Raw genomic sequence first — 18034 nt, forward strand, 5'->3', positions numbered from 1 at the left:
TATGGAAACAAATGTGTTTCTAGCTGTTTTGATGCAATTTTTGGATCTTTTGTAATAAGAATTTGTAATGATCGAAAGAAGAAGATTTACAAAATCTCTCGATGTCGTAGAATCGTAATTTCATAGTAGTTCGAGAGGTGCACTCGAATAAACAAAAAGCTTCTCGTGCTTCTTGTAGGAAGGAACATTGTTAAAACCTCGACAGTGCACAGTGATGCAAGGGCGGAAAAAAGTCGAAAAATCAACTTATGTATTTTGGATCAAATGTATTTTTTCATTTTTTCTCGACATTTGAATAGTCTATTTTCAAAGTTTGGTGCTGATTGAACGAAAATTGATTTTTGTCCAGAACTTTAAAGTGGGCGTCCATCATACTTGAAATTTAAGCTCCCATATGAAATGTATGGAAAAACAAAAACAAACTTCCTCTAAGTTTTCAAATATGAGCACACATTTGTACACATTTGACGCTATATTCATTTTGAAGATTTTTTTGTCAGCGTTCAGAAAACCTAGGGGTTATTTTGCGCAAACTTGCGCAACATATCTTTTTCGGCAAAGAAACAACTAGAAAGCCCTATGTTGAATGGCATTTGACCACCTGCTTATAGTTAGCGTATTGCTTTACTTATTTTGCGAATAAAAGGAGATACATGTATATCTTCAAATTATTACAATTGTATTGCTTCCTTTCTTATCTTCGTATCCTTCAACTTTTTATGTTCAAGGCTCAGTCGTCATGAAGCTTTACGGAGCCATGCAAGCAACTCATACATAGACGAGAGGCCAATGTGAAAACATCTTCACATCTAAATTATTTCCAATATTTTCTCAAATTCTACATTGAAGAAGTTTCTATTCATTTGTATCGGCTCAGCTATCATAGCACATAACAGAGCCGATGTTTGTTGTAAAATGTTTACATTTTTATGTGTGAAAAATATTTTAAGACAAGACATAAATAGCTATTATGCGCGCAGGTATTCAGCAAGAGTACGTTGATGATGTCTGTGTTCAATTTATGACAGTTCTTGAATATTTTCGTATTTAAAATTTCAATTGCGATGGTGTCCCTTTGCGCCCTGTTTCATGATTTTCTCGAAGTAAAAAAATCCAATTTCGAATTAGAAAGCATGAAATAGCCCTAATATTCACATCTGATCTTTTGATAAGTTGGTTGGCATGAATTTTTCAACATAACTGTTATTGGAAGCAAAAGTTTGACATTCGCGCAAAACGTAACGCGTGGAATGTAAATTGGCATAGACAACGTTCAGTAAATAACTACAAAAGTCTTTAAAGAACTTTAATAGAAGCTGATGAGCAGATTTTGTTCTAGCTGGGACGTTACGCCAATAAATAGAAGGAAGTTGTTTTAATCGAAATTGTAAACCCACATATGTAAAATGAAAAAGAGACAACATACTTGAACTTATTAACCCACTTATTAACACACTTCTGGTAAACTTTTTTTTTGTACTAAATGAGTAATTACATGCTTTTGTTTTTCTATCGGGTATTTTGATTCAGATAGATCCTAATTTTCATCACTTCCACAATCATAAACCAATAAATACTATATGCTCTGGCTTATTTTACCGGTAACTAAACGAAGAATATTTTTATTAGTATTGATTCGACATTTTTTTGTGTTCATGAATATTAGTAATTTTTGGAAAAAATAAAGAAATAAATGAATAAGTACTTTAGGGGAACTTCAACGTTCCTCAAACTGAACAATAATTTATTTTAACCGGTTCATAACTAGGTTGGATTTAGCCAGTTTGCAAAATCATTTAGTTTTGTTTGTCTGCCATTCTTTAAAAATAATAGTGTCTTTTACATTGACACTGCACAGGCGGAACTTTTTTATTCTTTTCAAACGTTTATCGGATTAGTGAACCGGCTTTCTTCATTACTTATTTTGGTCCTATGTTTGATCGTTCATTAAAATAAATTATAAATCAACAGTTATCAAGCTGGACAGCAAAATTAATTAACCGGTTCATAAATTATTGATTCTGATTAACCGGCTCTCATAATTATCTTTTTGTTCGTCGAATGGGCATTTATTTACTAGTGGGATGAATTTCTTGATTTTACCGGTTCGAAACTGAACCTCAACCGGTTCACACAATCACACATTTTATTCATATGTTTAATTTCCCATGAAAATAAATTATAAAAAAATTAACGATTCCCAACCGGAATCATACAATATTTTTTATCGGTTCAAAAATGAACCGGTAAAATGAACCGGTAAAATGAACCGGTTCGGCGAAATGAACATTTCTATTGTACTATTCGCTTCCCACTCAAAAAAAATCTTTTATCTCCATTGGTTCCCTTTTGGGCGTTGGAGGGTAAAAAACATTCCCAAATTGTCGACTTCCCCAGGGGAACCAGGATTCCGGAACGGTCCTGAAAGTGGCCAATCTGGCCTAAAAGTTCTGAATTGACTTCTAGTGGTCCCATTTTGCAAAATCATGACAAACGATGTGTCGCAAGATGGGTTTAAAAAAAAATCTTCAAATTTTCCACTTCCCCAGGGGAACCAGGATTCCGGAACGGTCCTAAAAGTGGCCAATGTGGCCCATAGGAAGTCAACATGACTTCTCGTTAACTTATTCTAATAAATAATAAAGTTTTTATAAGCTTTGAACGAATATCATTCACGTTAAGACTTTTTGCCACCTTTTGTATGGAGCCGCATCACTGTGCAGTGGGGCAAAAGTTCGCAATAGCTGTAGGGCAAAAGTTCACACTATATTTCTGAATCTAGAGCATCAATATAGTTACAAAATATTTGAAGCAATGGCGATTTTGTTTAGAAACTAATATTATGTATAATATGTGTAGTATGCATCTTTAAATCGTTCTGAAAGAGGATTTGAACTTATTTTTGGAAGAAAATCGATTATAAGGCAATCAGTGTGTTCGCCTTTTAAAAATGAAGAATGGCTGAAAAAACATTTTGGAACATTTTTTCGCCATATTCGTGTAAACCTTTGAAAGTTTTTGGGAATAATATGTTGTTCTACTTTTTTGGGGTCTTTCATAGCGTCGTTTGTAAATTCATACCTATAATTCATCACCGTACTGACGAAGGTTAGATTCAAGTATTTTATTTATTTATTTATTTATTTATTTATTTTATTCGTTAATTCAACTGACTTTAGTGAGTCTTATTGAATATCCTAAAATTATAAAAACAACAATTATTCACTCGCAGCATTTTCACCTAACACAACAATAGACTTAGTACAAAACGAAATATAAAATTCATCTCAACATACACTGAACATCATTCATCACAAAAATCCTATAAAATATCTGATCGAACAAACAGTCAAACAAATCAACTCTTCACGGTCTCCAAGTGTTGTTACATCTACTGACGAATTCTCTGAATCTGACATTAATCGGCCACGAAGAGGGATCCAATGCACGAGCTTTGTATTTTCCATCAAAAATCACCTTGAAAGAAACAAAATCCGGTGTCCTCCGACCATTCCAATACGACGTCAGTTTTGTAATATCAATGTGCTCGGGTTAAGTGGCGCCAATACAGCGAACAACTAGTTGATGAACATCTCTTTCGTTGACACTCGCATCTAGGTTCGAAAGGAACAATGAAAAAGAGTTTGCATTCGACGAACACGCTGATCTCCGAGTATCGCCATCCAGATCGCCGTTATCGCATATATGACGCGAATTATCAACACATGCATCCGTCCCGTTTAAAAGTGAGTATGTAGACTTCGGGGTCGAGTGACGAGGCGTTGCACTAGCCGATGAGTCTGACGGCACAATTTTCGCTAGTGTCTGCATGATACCTGCTACCGTGGTTTTCAGTTCATTCACGTCCTCTTCAAGCGATGTAGCAGAAACTTTTTGTTCACAGGAGTTAGATCGGGAACGTCGGGAACAGCCTCTCTTTTGTTGAAATCGAATCATGCACGGATCACACAACCAGATAATATTCCCACAGAGCGCTTGCAAATCAGCTTCGCTAAGATTAACACAGGCGGCATGGAAATAGCAGGCACAATCTCCTTCGCAAACAGTGTAGGGGTGGTGGGGGTAAAGTGGACAACCTAAGCATTTTGGTTGTTTCCCGCGGAAATAAGGCAAAATCCATCTGCTTTTCCGAGTTACATGGAAGATAATGATATACTCTAGAAATCTTGTAAGGGGTTGCATTTAAAAATATTGTTTTCTTTGATTATTTTCTTAACCAAATCGTGCATCAAAATAGCGTGAAAAAAATTAGTGGGGGTAAAGTGGACAATCGATGGGGTAAAATGAACAAGTCGTTAAAAGTTATATAACAGCATATTGTTTCTATGTTTTTAAATACAAACTATCAAATTTAATACGATACCTCTATTTTGTTATTTTCAAACTTTTAATACAAACTTTAAAACACACTTAAATAATTATTATAATAATAGTGTAAAAAACATGCACTATTTTGGTTGAAAATTAAATTTTGTTGATATAAAATATTTTTTATAACTTTTTACTTCAACTATCTCACGATAGGTATGACGGCTGATGATTCTGAAGTTTGCAAAAAAAAAATGAAATTTTGGTGAAATTTGAAGCGATTGTCCATTTTACCCCCACGGTCTGATTTTTTTAAAATCATTTCCAAAAACTTTTTTTTTACAAAATTTAATTTTTTTTTTCTGGCAAATATATTCTTCTACGTGGATTTTATTGGTTTAGGGTTTTAAACTTGTAATAATCTGAAAATAACTTACGAGAAAACCTTAGCAATTATAAGCAGATTTTACATCATTTCCGATTTTTCACGTGACTTTTGAAGTTTTTATCATCTTGAAGAGGTTTATTTGATTTTAATGTTCAAGATCAGCAAAAGTATAATGATTCATGCTTAGGCATAAGCTCCAATCGTTGAAACATTTTGAAAAACAATAAAAGCCATGATACTGTACCTTGTTCATTTTACCCCACCTGTCCACTTTACCCCCACCACCCCTAGGGATCAGCGTATAAATCGATTCTGAGAGAGCATTTATTGCAGCTTTTTTCGTTCGCCATTGTAGATATGGGATTGGCGTATCGGTTTACTGATGCAGATCCAAAATATAAAGTTGATTTTTACAATATCCGGAAGCTGATTACAACTTTCAAATATTTTCATTTTCATTTTCATTTTGCAGCATTTGGTGGGGCAATAAGAGCGCAAGTCAATCCAAAGCCGAAGATCAAGGAGGGGTAATGGCCGTAATAGTCCGTGCGGACCACATGAACACCATCGGAGGGGTAATGGTATGGGTTGGGGGAAGGAATTGGAGTGGACTTGACACAATTATGCAAATAATACGGCGAAATTCAATGAAACATGGGTTTAACCCTCCACTTCCCATGGTTGTTCTAGCTAGAGAGCACCATCGATTTTCGACGAAATCTGGACAAACGGAATTAGATAAATATGATGCAATTATTTTTAGAATATGACTGTAACCTCATAAGTTCAACCCAACTACTAACTACTTGTGTCAATAGTAGAACTATTGATAAACAATCAAGGACCTATTGGTTTACAACAAAACAAAGTTAATTGATTTCGAAAAATTCAGCCAATTTGCAATATTTTTTGTTCAAGCGCTTCTTTCGGAAACGCTTTTTTGGCATAGAAATAGTCGTTTAAAGTCGTGGAAAGGGAAGGGTTTAATTGGTTATCTTTAGATGAAAAATATGCAAATTAATTTTGACTTGAAAATAAATAAATAACAAAACAATGGAATCATTTTAGCTGTCTAAATTTAAAAATAAAAAAAAAATGAATATTCAAGGACTAAACCTTCTTTTCTAGACCTAAGAAAATTCAAATCCCAATTTAATTGAATGTGTTGTAATCCTGACATGTCGTTAACGTCTTTATATCCTAATTCCTACCTGTTACGTTATGCCACAATAAGATCTAGGAGATAAACAAAAACACGTATGGTCTTTCGGATGGCTATAACGTTGAAAATTACTGAAAATACAGTACAGGTCGGACTCGACTATCCGGATTCAAACTCTGAAGCCTCCTAAAACCACATCTGGCAAACGGAATGATGTACAAATCTGAAATATTTACTGGCTACTAATCAAAATTAGCTTGACAAAATGTCAAAATTTTAGCTTTATACATACAACATTTCGTTCCCCAGACACACGTTTCCGAAGCTTCAGAACCCGACTCCAGACAATTGAGTCCGACCTGTACAAACATATTACGTGGTATTACTAATAATCAAAATAGGAGCTCCTGCTCAAACGGTTCCAAATTCTATGCACCCGTTTGTAGGATATGTATAAATAATAATGGAAAAAAGTCCATGTTTAATACAGTTATCCTGCGCATAGTTTCCTATTACTAGCTACTTTTGTCTAGGCTCAACTGCTAGTGCAGTTTGTAGCGTCAATTGTCTTCTAGATTCCTAGAGCAATAATGATGAGTAGTAAGTGTAACGCAGATACCACCCACACCCAATTTTACGTAACGCTCCTCAAAATCTAACTGCAAATTCCTAAAATATTGGGTCTATGTAAGCTGAACTATGACATTGCTTTGGAAATTGTGATAGGCTCACTGCGGATACTCCTCTGGTCCCCATTAGCATTTACGGCCGATTTTTTCACCTCTGCTCAGCTCTTAAACCAGATTCACATCTATCTTAAAGGCTGAAACAGAAATGAATAAATTGGCGCACAAAGTGCTAATGGGTTAAGCCCTCCCATCGCGTCAAGATCGAATATCCATGGGGAGGGATTACAACTTTCAAATATGATGACGAATACGGTCGTTGTAGAATTGGCTGGTGGTATACAGATCAATTTATACACAGATATACCAGAGATATTCCAAACGAACACGGAGCAACAGCATAACCAACTGATTAACAACATGCACTCACTCACTTGCACACTTACAGCTGTAATTACTTCACAATGTATTTTGACAACTTCAGTAACGCTGGAAAAGAATGCTTTCTGTTATAAGTTTTGGGAGTGTTCATAAAATACACTGTATACTAAAGCTGATTACCAGGCCGTGTTCCAACTGGCATGTAATGCCATGAATTGAAAGAAACACATTTCGTGCATAGAGTGAAATGGTGAACATGAATTAACATGAAATAAATGAACTTCACACTAATAAACAATCCTTCACAATGTGCGAACTTTTGCCCCGCACAGTGCGAACTTTTGCCCCCACTATGGGTCAAAAGTTCGCATTTGAGTACTTGTATTAAAGTTTTTAGTACTAGAACTACAAAAGGAACGTGAAAAAATCTAGTAATACGTTTCGAAGGTAACATGATGGGGATTCGTTTAACGAGAAACAACGATATTATTTTCTTTTTGTTTAATAGTTATTTGATATATACTGTTAGGTGTGAACTTTTGCCCCGCATTACTCTATGTTACATACGGTGTTTGGTTAAGTAAGGCTTGATCTATATTTGATTCAACCGTTGAAACAAGCACGATGGGTAGTGAGTAGAGTGAGACGTCTGTATGTATGTGTTCAGTCAAGATTTTGTTCTCTTACACATATTTATCGCTTGCATAAATACAACTACAAACCTGTTCCACTACTTCACTACAAACCTGTTCCACCCAATTCTGGTTCTGCATCACTATCGGTAGCCTCCAATGTGGTCTGAGCCTATTTTCTTGCTAAGGGCTTGTTCACAAATGTCATAACGTTGGAGGGGGTGGGTGGGTGTCCTTCATGGTGTAACAGCTCGAACAAAATAAAATTTTCCCCATATAAACAGTGTTACGAAGGGGTGGGTGGGTGTTGAAAACGACCAATTTTAGCGTTATGACATTTGTGAATGAACCCTAATCGTTCCTCAGGTTATTGAAAAAACAGCGGTTTGATGTGTCGCATGCATAGGTTTGGTTCACTTTGGTATTCGGTCACATTCGGTAGGATAACCCAATCCTGAACACTACTGGTAGTTTTGAATGCGGTCTGAGCCAATTTTCTTTCTAACCGTTTGTAACGTAAGAAATGATGTGTGAACCTCTGTAAATTGTTGGTGTACCTTTTGTTTGAAAATGCCATTCTTTGGATGTTTTTGTTTTGTCCCCGTGCACTAAAAAGTCATAAATAAAGCAACGGCACGGGTGCAAAGGAACTAAAGTCTTCGTTCCTGTGTATAAAACACCGAAGTTGTAAGTATGTATTAATTGTAAATTGTGGTATGTACTATATGTTTAATAACTTATAGCTTTACAGCATAGGCTATGTGAATCCACTACGCGTTCTCATTTGGCCTTGCTAAAAGATCGGTGCCCAAAGCTGCTGTTTGCAACACCGTTTTTCGGGTTATCTAAAAAGTCACGATTTGATGTATAGCATGTATGGGTTAGGATAACTTTTTCATTTGGCCACCTCCGGCGGGACACCCGCAACCGACGGGACAATACCGATTATCCCTTATATGGTTTGAACTAGTTTCTTGCTAACTGTCCATCAGGTTTCCCAAAAAGCCATGAATTGATGCGTCTAATGGATGGGTTTGGTCCATTTTTGTATTTGACCACTTCCGGCGTAACAACTGAAACGGTTCTGGAACACTACCGATATTGTCTAATGTGGTGTGAGCCTATTTTCTTGTTAACCGTTCATCAAATTATCTGAAAAGCCGCTGTCTGATGTATCGCATACATGGGTTTGGTTCCTTTTGGCATTTGACCACTTCCGGCGGGACACCCTAGATCGGTTCCGGAACACTATCGGTCTTTAAAAAGATCTTAGATGTGGTCTGAGCTTATTGTCTTGCTAATCGTTCATCAAGTAATTTAAATAGCCGCTATTTTATGTGCCGCAGGCGTGGGTTTGGTTCTCTTCCACATTTGACTATCGGTTGATCCAAATAAGGTCTGAAACTATTTTCTTGCTAAAGGTTTATCAGGTTGCCTAAAGAGCCGCGATTTGATGCGTCGCGTGTGAGGGTTTGTTTATTTTTTATACTTAGCTACTTCCGGCAGGACATCTGGAATGGGTTCTATAACACTACCGGTTCAAATGTGGTCTGAGAATGCTTTCCTGCCTACTGTTCATCAGGTTATCGAAAAAGCCACTGTTTGATGTGCCGCATGCATGGGTTTGGTCCACTTTCATATTTGGCCACTTCCGGTGGAACAACCGGAACCGGTTCCGGAACACTACCGGTTCAGATATGGTCTGAGACTATTTTCCTGCTTACCGTTCATCAGGTTATTTAAAATGCCGTGGTTTTATGTGTCGCATGCATGGGTTTGTAACGTTTTTATATCTGGCCCCTTCCTGGGGTGCCGATCCGGAACACCTAAATGGCCATAACTCCGGAACCGCTGGACCGATCTGAACCATTTTCAATAGGAAACAATGGCACTATATACCGCATCGAATGAACCATCGATCGTTGATATCGGTTGATATTTACTATCTAAAATTAAGGTGACCTTTTTGTACACATACACACACACACACACACGCACATACGCACACACATACATACACACACACAGACATCACCTCAACTCGTCGAGCTGAGTCGATTGGTATATAAGACTTGACCCCTCCGAGGGCTCTATAAAATTTTCGTTTTTGGAGTGAACATACGGTACACCTTGGTGTACGAGAAAGGCAAAAATGATCAAGATGTAGGAAACTCGACATATTCTCAATTTTGTTGTATGAAGGGTCAAAATGGAGTATGGTCCCATATGTACTTTGACAAATGCGCAATCCACTTCAAGGGAAGAGAATCTACTTCCAACAAAATGATCCTATCCTACAAATGGGTACTTCAAATTAAGTTGTTCGCTCTTCCCCGGAGGCTCGGGCCCTGGCTAGTACATAGACTACCCGTTGGGCTTAAGCTCCTGGATGGGGAGGGGGAGCCCAGCCAACTCAACTAGCTGTTGTTCGGCTCGCCATTTTCTCTGTAGTTCAAGGACGATTCGAGATACCGTGGAAGAGACGGCATCCCACTTGTCCTCCCCCGTACACATCCTTTCAACAATGTAGTCGGGAGTGATGTCTCTACCGCATACCACCTGCATACTCGACCTTTGCTCCACGAAGCGTGGGCATTCAAAGAGCACGTGCTTCGCGGTCTCGTCACAGTCTGCACACTCCGGACATGACGGAGAACCTGCATGTCCGAATCTGTGCAGATACCACCTGAAGCACCCATGGTCTGACAGAAACTGTGTCAAGTGAAAATTCACCTCGCCATGGGCCTGCTCGTCAACTTGGACACGCTCGGTTTGAGCCTGTGTGTCCATCTGCCCTTGCTGGAGGATGACCAATCCCTCTGCCATTTCAACATCGACGATGTTCTGGCAATCCGTCTCGCGCCTCTTGTTCCGCGTCTCTGCGAAGCACTCCTCGTCCTCTGACACCACAAGTGCTATGGGCAACATACCCGCCAGCACGCATACCGCGTCCTTTGACACCGTACGGTATGCGCTGATCACGCTAAGGCCCATCAACCTGTGCGTACTTTCGAACCGCTCTACGTTTCGCTTGACCACTAGCGCGCTCGACCATGCAGCAGCGCCATACCGTAGTATGGAAACCGCTACTGTCGCGAGAAGCCGTGCGAGTGCCGCAAAATGTTTACGAAAAAAGAATGTGGTTATGAGGAAATTTTCAGATGTAAATAAAAACGTTTATCATTCTACTGCATTAAATTCGCAAAGTTTGTGTAATCAACCTTTGTCAATCAAGTAATTTGAATGTGATCAAGCAAATTCTAGTGGCAGATTCTTCGAAAACACTTTCAAACGAGTTAAAACACCAGGTGTCCAAAATATATACTTAAGAGGATCCAAAATATATTGGGGTGTCTAAAATAGTGAAAACTGATGCTTCAAGAATCAGTTATTTTCATAAAATTTTCGACCAGAAATGACTTTTTAAGTGTTTTTAACAGACAGTGGAGGATTTTACTGTCATACTAACATCATCATTATGTTTAACACTCTCTGAATCTGTTTGATTTTGACTTAAATTCAAACTAATGTCTCCTAGGTGTCCAAAATTCGACCGTTACCCTATATGCAGAGCCGTAGCGTGGTCCTATGGCGCCCTTGGCAAGCATTCAGATTGGCGCCCCACGACAATTGAACATTGTCAATTTACAAAAAAAAAGTGGTCATTCATTTTCTTTTTGCCTTTCTCGTACACCAAGGTGTACCGAAAGGCTATATGTTCACTCCAAAAACGAAAATTTTATAGAGCCCTCGGAGGGGTCAAGTCTTATATACCAATCGACTCAGCTCGACGAGTTGAGATGATGTCTGTGTGTGTGTATGTGTGTGTGTGTGTGTATGTATTTTTTTTTTTCCTTCTAAACCATAGGGGGATAATCTGCTCAACAGACACCCTAACAGAAGGTTAGGGTAGTGTAGGTCTGACAGGCCGTCTTCTACAACAAAAGTAAAATCCAGGACTACTCTCTCCTCGTACCCACTAAACCATTCCTATGGTCGCCAAACCCTACGTCTCTCCGGAACCACCAAGAAGGTATTGCTTCAGAGAGGGGCTAGTGCACATCGCACCCACAAGGTTAGCTGCGTAGCCTGCAGCAACGAACATCGATGACTCGCTTTGGAGAGTCCATCACGGTAGCATGCTGGCGCTTAGCCAGTTTCCCGAGTGGTCCTCGCCACTCCCTTTGTCCTCGGAAGGCGGGCAGAGTCAACCCCGCCCGCGCCCTACTGCTGAGCGGACATCAAGAACTGATGCCCACATGCAACCCGATCTGACCTGCCCGCAAAGGAAGGGTATCACTACCCTTCAGGCCCTATCAGATGCATCCGTAGGTTGCTGACGGCAGGGTCTCCACCTGCCCCGACCCTTGCCGGGGACCCCTTTCCAACCGCGGGCTTGGATCCAACCCAGTAGACCGACGCCACGACAGCACCGCTACCGGGACTTCCTCTCCGCGGCCACTTAATCGTTGTAAGGGTCGATCTCGACCGCAGGGCACCGGTATGACCTACGAAGCCGACTCCGAACCCCTGGACCACCTCTTGTACTGCATCTGGACTAGCCATTCTCCGAGTCCACGCGCCACCTCCTCTGTAGCTCCCAGACGATGTGGGTAATAGCCGTTGAAACGGCGTTCCAGCCAAACTCATCCCTACACATCCTCTGGACCAAGTTGTCCGGAGTTGTGTCTTCCCCGCATGTGGCAAGCATGCGGTCACGCATTGTGCGAAAACGCGGGCACACGAACAAAACGTGTTCCGCCGTTTCCTCTAAACCATTGCACACTGGGCATTCGGGAGAATCCGCATGCCCGAAACGGTGTAGATACTGTCGGAAGCAACCATGACCTGTAAGGACCTGTGTCAGGTGGAATGTGACTTCCCCATGGCGCCTATTAATCCAACTATCTACCCTCGGTATCAACCTATGGGTCCACCTTCCTTTGGTGGAACTGTCCCACGCGCGCTGCCATTTGACCATAGAGGCCATTCTGGCAGTCCTGCGTATGCCTCTTGTGCCGCGCATTTCGAAGCACTCCATGTCCTCACTGATAAGAATGCTGATAGGCACCATACCAGTAATGACGCAGAGAGCGTCGTGTGACACGGTACGGTACGCGCTCGCAACCCTCAGACACATAAGCCTGTAAGTACTTTCCAGCTTCCGTCGGTAGCATTTAGTACTTAGCGCGGTGCCCCACGCCGGGCCACCATACCTAAGTATGGATGTAGCAACACTAGCCAGAAGCTTGCGCTTACTGGCGTACACCGCAGAGCTATTGGACATCATCCGGGACAGTGCCGCAATAGCTGTGGAGGCTCTTTTACAGGCATAATCGACGTGGCTACCGAAAGTAAGCTTATCGTCGATTATCACGCCCAAGTGTTTGACGGAGCGCTTTGACAGGATAGTACAGTCTCCTACACTGATCTCCGTCTGCTGCTCCGACTTCAGGTTGTTAACAACCGTCACCTCTGTCTTGTGGTGAGCCAGCTCCAGTTTCCTGGACCGCATCCACGCCTCCACAACCTTGATCGAGTGGTTGGTAGTCAACTTTACCTCCTCGATCGTTTCACCGTAGACTTCGAGCGTAATGTCGTCGGCAAATCCGACAATCACCACTCCCACTGGATACTCTAACCTCAACACCTCGTCGTACATGACATTCCATAACACCGGACCCAGGATGGAACCTTGCGGGACTCCTGAGGTTATGTGAAAGCACTTCCGACCCACCTCCGTGTCGTAGACTAGTACACGATTCTGAAAGTAACTTCCGAGAATCTTGTACAGGTACTCCGGTATCCCCAGACGCAAGAGCGCATCGGCAATAGCAGACCAGCTGGCGCTATTAAACGCATTCCTTACATCCAGAGTCACTACCGCGCAAAAGCGAATTCCCCTCCTCTTAGGCTCGAGTGCTTTCTCGGCGGTTTTTGTAACCGACAAGATAGCGTCTACGGTGGACCTCCCCTTCCGGAAGCCGTACTGGTTACTCGAAAGACCATTTTCGCCCTCGGTGAACCGCAACATTCTATTGAGGATGATCTTTTCGAGCACCTTCCCCGCCGTGTCAATCAAGCATATTGGTCTATATGCCGACGGGTCTCCGGGTGGTTTCCCCGCCTTTGGCAATAGTACCAGGCTCTGCCTCTTCCAAGCTTCTGGGAAAACTCCCTCGTCCAGGCATTTCTGCATAGCAGACCTGAACATCTCGGGAGCCTCTGCAATAGCTACTTTTAAGGCCAGGTTCGGAACTCCGTCCGGACCTGGGGCCTTACCTACGCTAAGGGACTTAGCTATCCCCGCAAGTTCCACATCGGTGACCCTCTCCTCATCGCCAGCCCCAGTCCCCGACTGTCCTACGAAAGGAGGCCAAGGACTAGGATCATGACGCGGAAAAAGTCCTCCAATGATCCCCTCCAACATCTCTGGAGATTGCTCTGTAGGAGCCATCACACCTCTCGTCTTGGCCATAACGATCCTGTAGGCGTCACCCCACGGGTTCGTATTGGCACTCTGACAGAGACCCTCAAAGCAGGCCTTTTTGCTTGCTCTTATCTCGGTCTTAAGCGCGGCTTTTGCAGCGGCGAACACCACCCGCCGTTCGTTTCGCTCTTCCTCTGATCGTGCTCGCTGCATCCGCCGCCTAGCCCGTAGGCAGGCGCGGCGCAGGTCCGCAATCGCGTCGGTCCACCAGTAAGCCGGTGGCCTCCCATTTCTAGGGTGGACTCGCCTAGGCATGGTCGCATCACACGCACGTGAGAGCACCGCTACCAGCTCGTCGCCGTCTAAACCGATTAAGTTTCGCTCACGGCGGAGCGCCTCCCTAAATACCCCTTCGTCGAAGTATGATGTCTTCCACCTGCGAGGGCTTGGCCTTGGCCTAGCCGCCTCTTCTTCTATCCGCTGTCTGCTGTTATTGTAGTCGATACTGTAGCGAACCGCCAGGTGGTCGCTGTGAGTGTAGCCATCATCTACTCTCCAGTTCGAACTACTTGTTAGGCCAGGACTGCAAAAGGTCACGTCAATAATTGACTCCGCTCCATTCCGACTAAAGGTACTCTTGGTACCGACATTAGCCAAGTCGACATCTAAGATGGCCAGTGTTTCTAGCAGGATCTGACCCCGCTGGTTCGTGAAACGGCTTCCCCATTCCACGGCCCAGGCATTAAAGTCGCCCGCTATTACCACCGGCCTTCGCCCTGTTAGCACGGTCGTTAAGCGGTCCAGCATTTGCGTGAACTGCTCGATCGGCCACCGCGGAGGCGCATAACAGCTACAGAAGAAGACCCCGTTTACTTTGGCGACCACGAAGCCCTCATAGGTAGTAGACACCAACTCCTGAACGGGGTATTTACCCGTCGTCCATATCGCCGCCATTTTTCTGGTCCCATCCGCGACCCAGTTGCCGTTGCCGGCGGGTACTCGGTATGGGTCCGATATGATGGCGATATCCGTCTCCCACTCAGAAACTGCCTGACAAAGCAGTTGCTGAGCCGCATCACAGTGGTTCAGGTTCAGCTGCGTTACCTGCACTGTGATTTGTTGTTCACTGCGGCTTTCTTGAAGGCCGGGCACCTTGGACCACCCATCGGATGTCTGTTGTTCGAGGATTTCCCGGTACAGATCATGCAGATGGGCGGACTCGTGCAGCTTTGGGCCTTATGACCTTCAGCGCCGCATCGCCTGCACAGTTTGCGCCTGTCGGGGCCTTTGCAGTCCCACGACTTGTGTCCTGGTTCCAGACACCTGAAGCAAACCTCTGGTGGCTCGTGGAATGTCAGGTGACATACACACCAACCCACCTTTATGCTCCCTACTTTAACGGACTTTTTGACGTCCGCCACAGGTAGCTGAACCAAAGCTACCTGTGTCCCTGCTGGCCCTTTCCGTAGCTTAACGGCTGCGGCGGCCACCTGCACATCGCACTGTTGCCGCAGTGCCGTGACGAGCTCTTCCACTTCGGTGATCTCATCGATGTCCTTGACCTTCAGAGTCGCCTCATGTGTCAAAGCCCTCACCTGCACACCCTCACCAAGGACCTCTTCTGCCAGCCTCTTATAGGCGGCGCCCTTGTGCTCCTTCTGGCGCTTCAGCTCCAGGATCATCTCGCCCGTACGAGTACGTCTAATACTGCGTACGTCGGCTCCAAGACCCTCAAGCTTGGCGTCGCTTCGCATCATCTTCAAGACATCCGAGTACTTGGACTGTTCCGTCTTGATGACGATAGCGTCGCCTTTCTCGCGCTTGGCACCTGCCTTCCTACGCCTTGGCTTGGCGTCCTGCGCTACTACCTGCGGATTCGCCTTCTTCTTCTTCTTCCGCTCTACCTTCGTCCAAGGGGGGTCCTCCCCTTGGATCGCCCTACTCTGTGGCTGTTGAGGGCCCACTAGCGGTCGCAACCCCTTGTTCCCATCGTTCCGGGACGGGCCAGCCTTTTCAGGCCCACCCTTTCCAGCTTTCCGGGAACCCTGGCTGGGGTCCGACCTTCCGGCATTATTACCGACTTTCGGGGTAATGATTCGCCTGGCCTTGCGGGCACCGCCAGACAGCTCCTCGCCTGACGGTTGCCTCGCCCGCTTCTGCGATTGCTTGCCCCGTTTGTCGTGAGCAGTCGCTTCCGCCTTATTTGGACTTCCTGCGAAGGAGAAGGCCTCCGTTTGGGTAAACTTCGGCACTTTCTCATTTGCAGGCTCCGCTGCTGCAGCAGTCAGCAACGCGAGTGCCGCGTGCTCCTGCTTGGCATCGTCGATCGACGCCCTAAGTCGAAGCAAGGCCGTTTTCAGGTCCTTGCTTATGTTCGACTTAGTGGACGCAAAGTCGATGATTTTGCCAAGCTGCTGCTCAGCCACCTCTATTGCGGACCGTCCTTTGGATCCTCGGTTGACGGCCCTCAACAACCACGCTCCGTCCATAACCTCCACCGGCTGGCTTGCCGGGAAGTGGACTGGAGCACCCACGCTTGAGCTGCGTACGCAACTCCCAGCGCCTATCTCCTCACTTCTCCTTGTCGGAGATCTCATCAACCCGCTTCTTGCGAAGGGGTTGATCCCACCACTACTTCCACCTGAATATTGATTGCTTGATTTGTTTGATTTCATGATTAATCCCACGAGTCGCACGGGAAAGAATGTCCACCACGCCAGAGCCCTGCATTAACGCGGTAAGGGACAGCTTACTGTGGGGGGTGCCCAGGTACCCCACAGGCTCCGTTAAAGATCGAGCATCTTTTTCACCCCCTCGATCACTCATTCCTCAGCACGGGTCGCTTGACACCTTGAATTGGGGTTAGTAGTCCTATTCTTAGCCGGCGACTACGCGGCTGACTCGCAAGCGGGGGGGTGCGTCAGGCCCCAGGACTTTCGTCCCTGCTGCCCGCTGTGTGTATGTATGTGTGTGCGTATGTGCGTGTGTGTGTGTGTGTACAAAAAGGTCACCTCATTTTTAGATAGTAAATATCAACCGATTTCAACGACCGATGGTTCATTCGACGCGGTATATAGTCCCATTGTTTCCTATTGAAAATAGTTCAGATCGGTCCAACCGTTCCGGAGTTATGGCCATTTAGGTGTTCCGGATCGGTACCCCAGGAAGGGGCCAGATATAAAAACGCTACAAACCCATGCATGCGACACATCAAACCACGGCATTTTGAGTAAATTGATGAACGGTAAGCAGGTAAATAGTCTCAGACCATATCTGAACCGGTAGCGTTCCGGAACCGGTTCCGGGTGTTCCGCCGGAAGTGGCCAAATATGAAAGTGAACCAATCCCATGCATGCGACACATAAAACAGTGGCTTTTTCGATAACCTGTTGAACAGTAGGCAGGAAAACATTCTCAGACCATATCTGAACCGGTAGTGTTCCGGAACCGGTTCCGGGTGTCCCGCCGGAAGTGGCCAAATATGAAAGTGAACCAAACCCATGCATGCGACATATCAAACAGTGGCTTTTTCTATAACCTGATGAACAGTAGGTAGGAAAACATTCTCAGACCATATCTAAACCGGTAGTGTTCCGGAACCGGTTCCGGGTGTTCCGCCGGAAGTGGCCAAATATGAAAGTGAATCAAACCCATGCATGCGACACATCAAACAGCGGCTTTTTCGATAACCTGATGAACATTAGGCAGGAAAACATTCTCAGACCATATTTGAACCGGTAGTGTTACAGAACCCGTTCCAGATGTCCTGCCGGAAGTAGCCAAGTATATAAGTTAAACAACCCCTCACATGCGACGCATCAAATCGCGACTCTTTAGGCAACCTGATAAACCTTTAGCAAGAAAATAGTTTCAGACCATATTTGGATCAACCGATAGTGTTCCGGAACCGGTTCCGGGTGTTCGCCGGATGTAGTCAAATGTGGAAGAGAACCAATCTCATGCCTGCGGCACATTAAATAGCGGCTGTTTAAATTACTTGATGAACGATTAGCAAGAAAATAAGCTCAGACCACATCTAAGATTTTTTTAAAGACTACCAATAGTGTTCCGGAACCGATCTAGGGT

At 44.0% G+C, this 18034-nt stretch overlaps 1 protein-coding gene across 1 annotated transcript in view; it reads right to left on the reverse strand.

Annotated features, from left to right (window-relative positions):
- LOC109428423 (gamma-aminobutyric acid receptor subunit beta-like) overlaps positions 1-18034 on the reverse strand; it is a 123729-nt gene that overhangs the window by 24019 nt on the left and 81676 nt on the right. The window lies entirely within an intron of this gene.

Source organism: Aedes albopictus, chromosome 1, assembly GCF_035046485.1.
Source record: "Aedes albopictus strain Foshan chromosome 1, AalbF5, whole genome shotgun sequence".
Taxonomy (NCBI): Eukaryota; Metazoa; Arthropoda; class Insecta; order Diptera; family Culicidae; genus Aedes; species Aedes albopictus.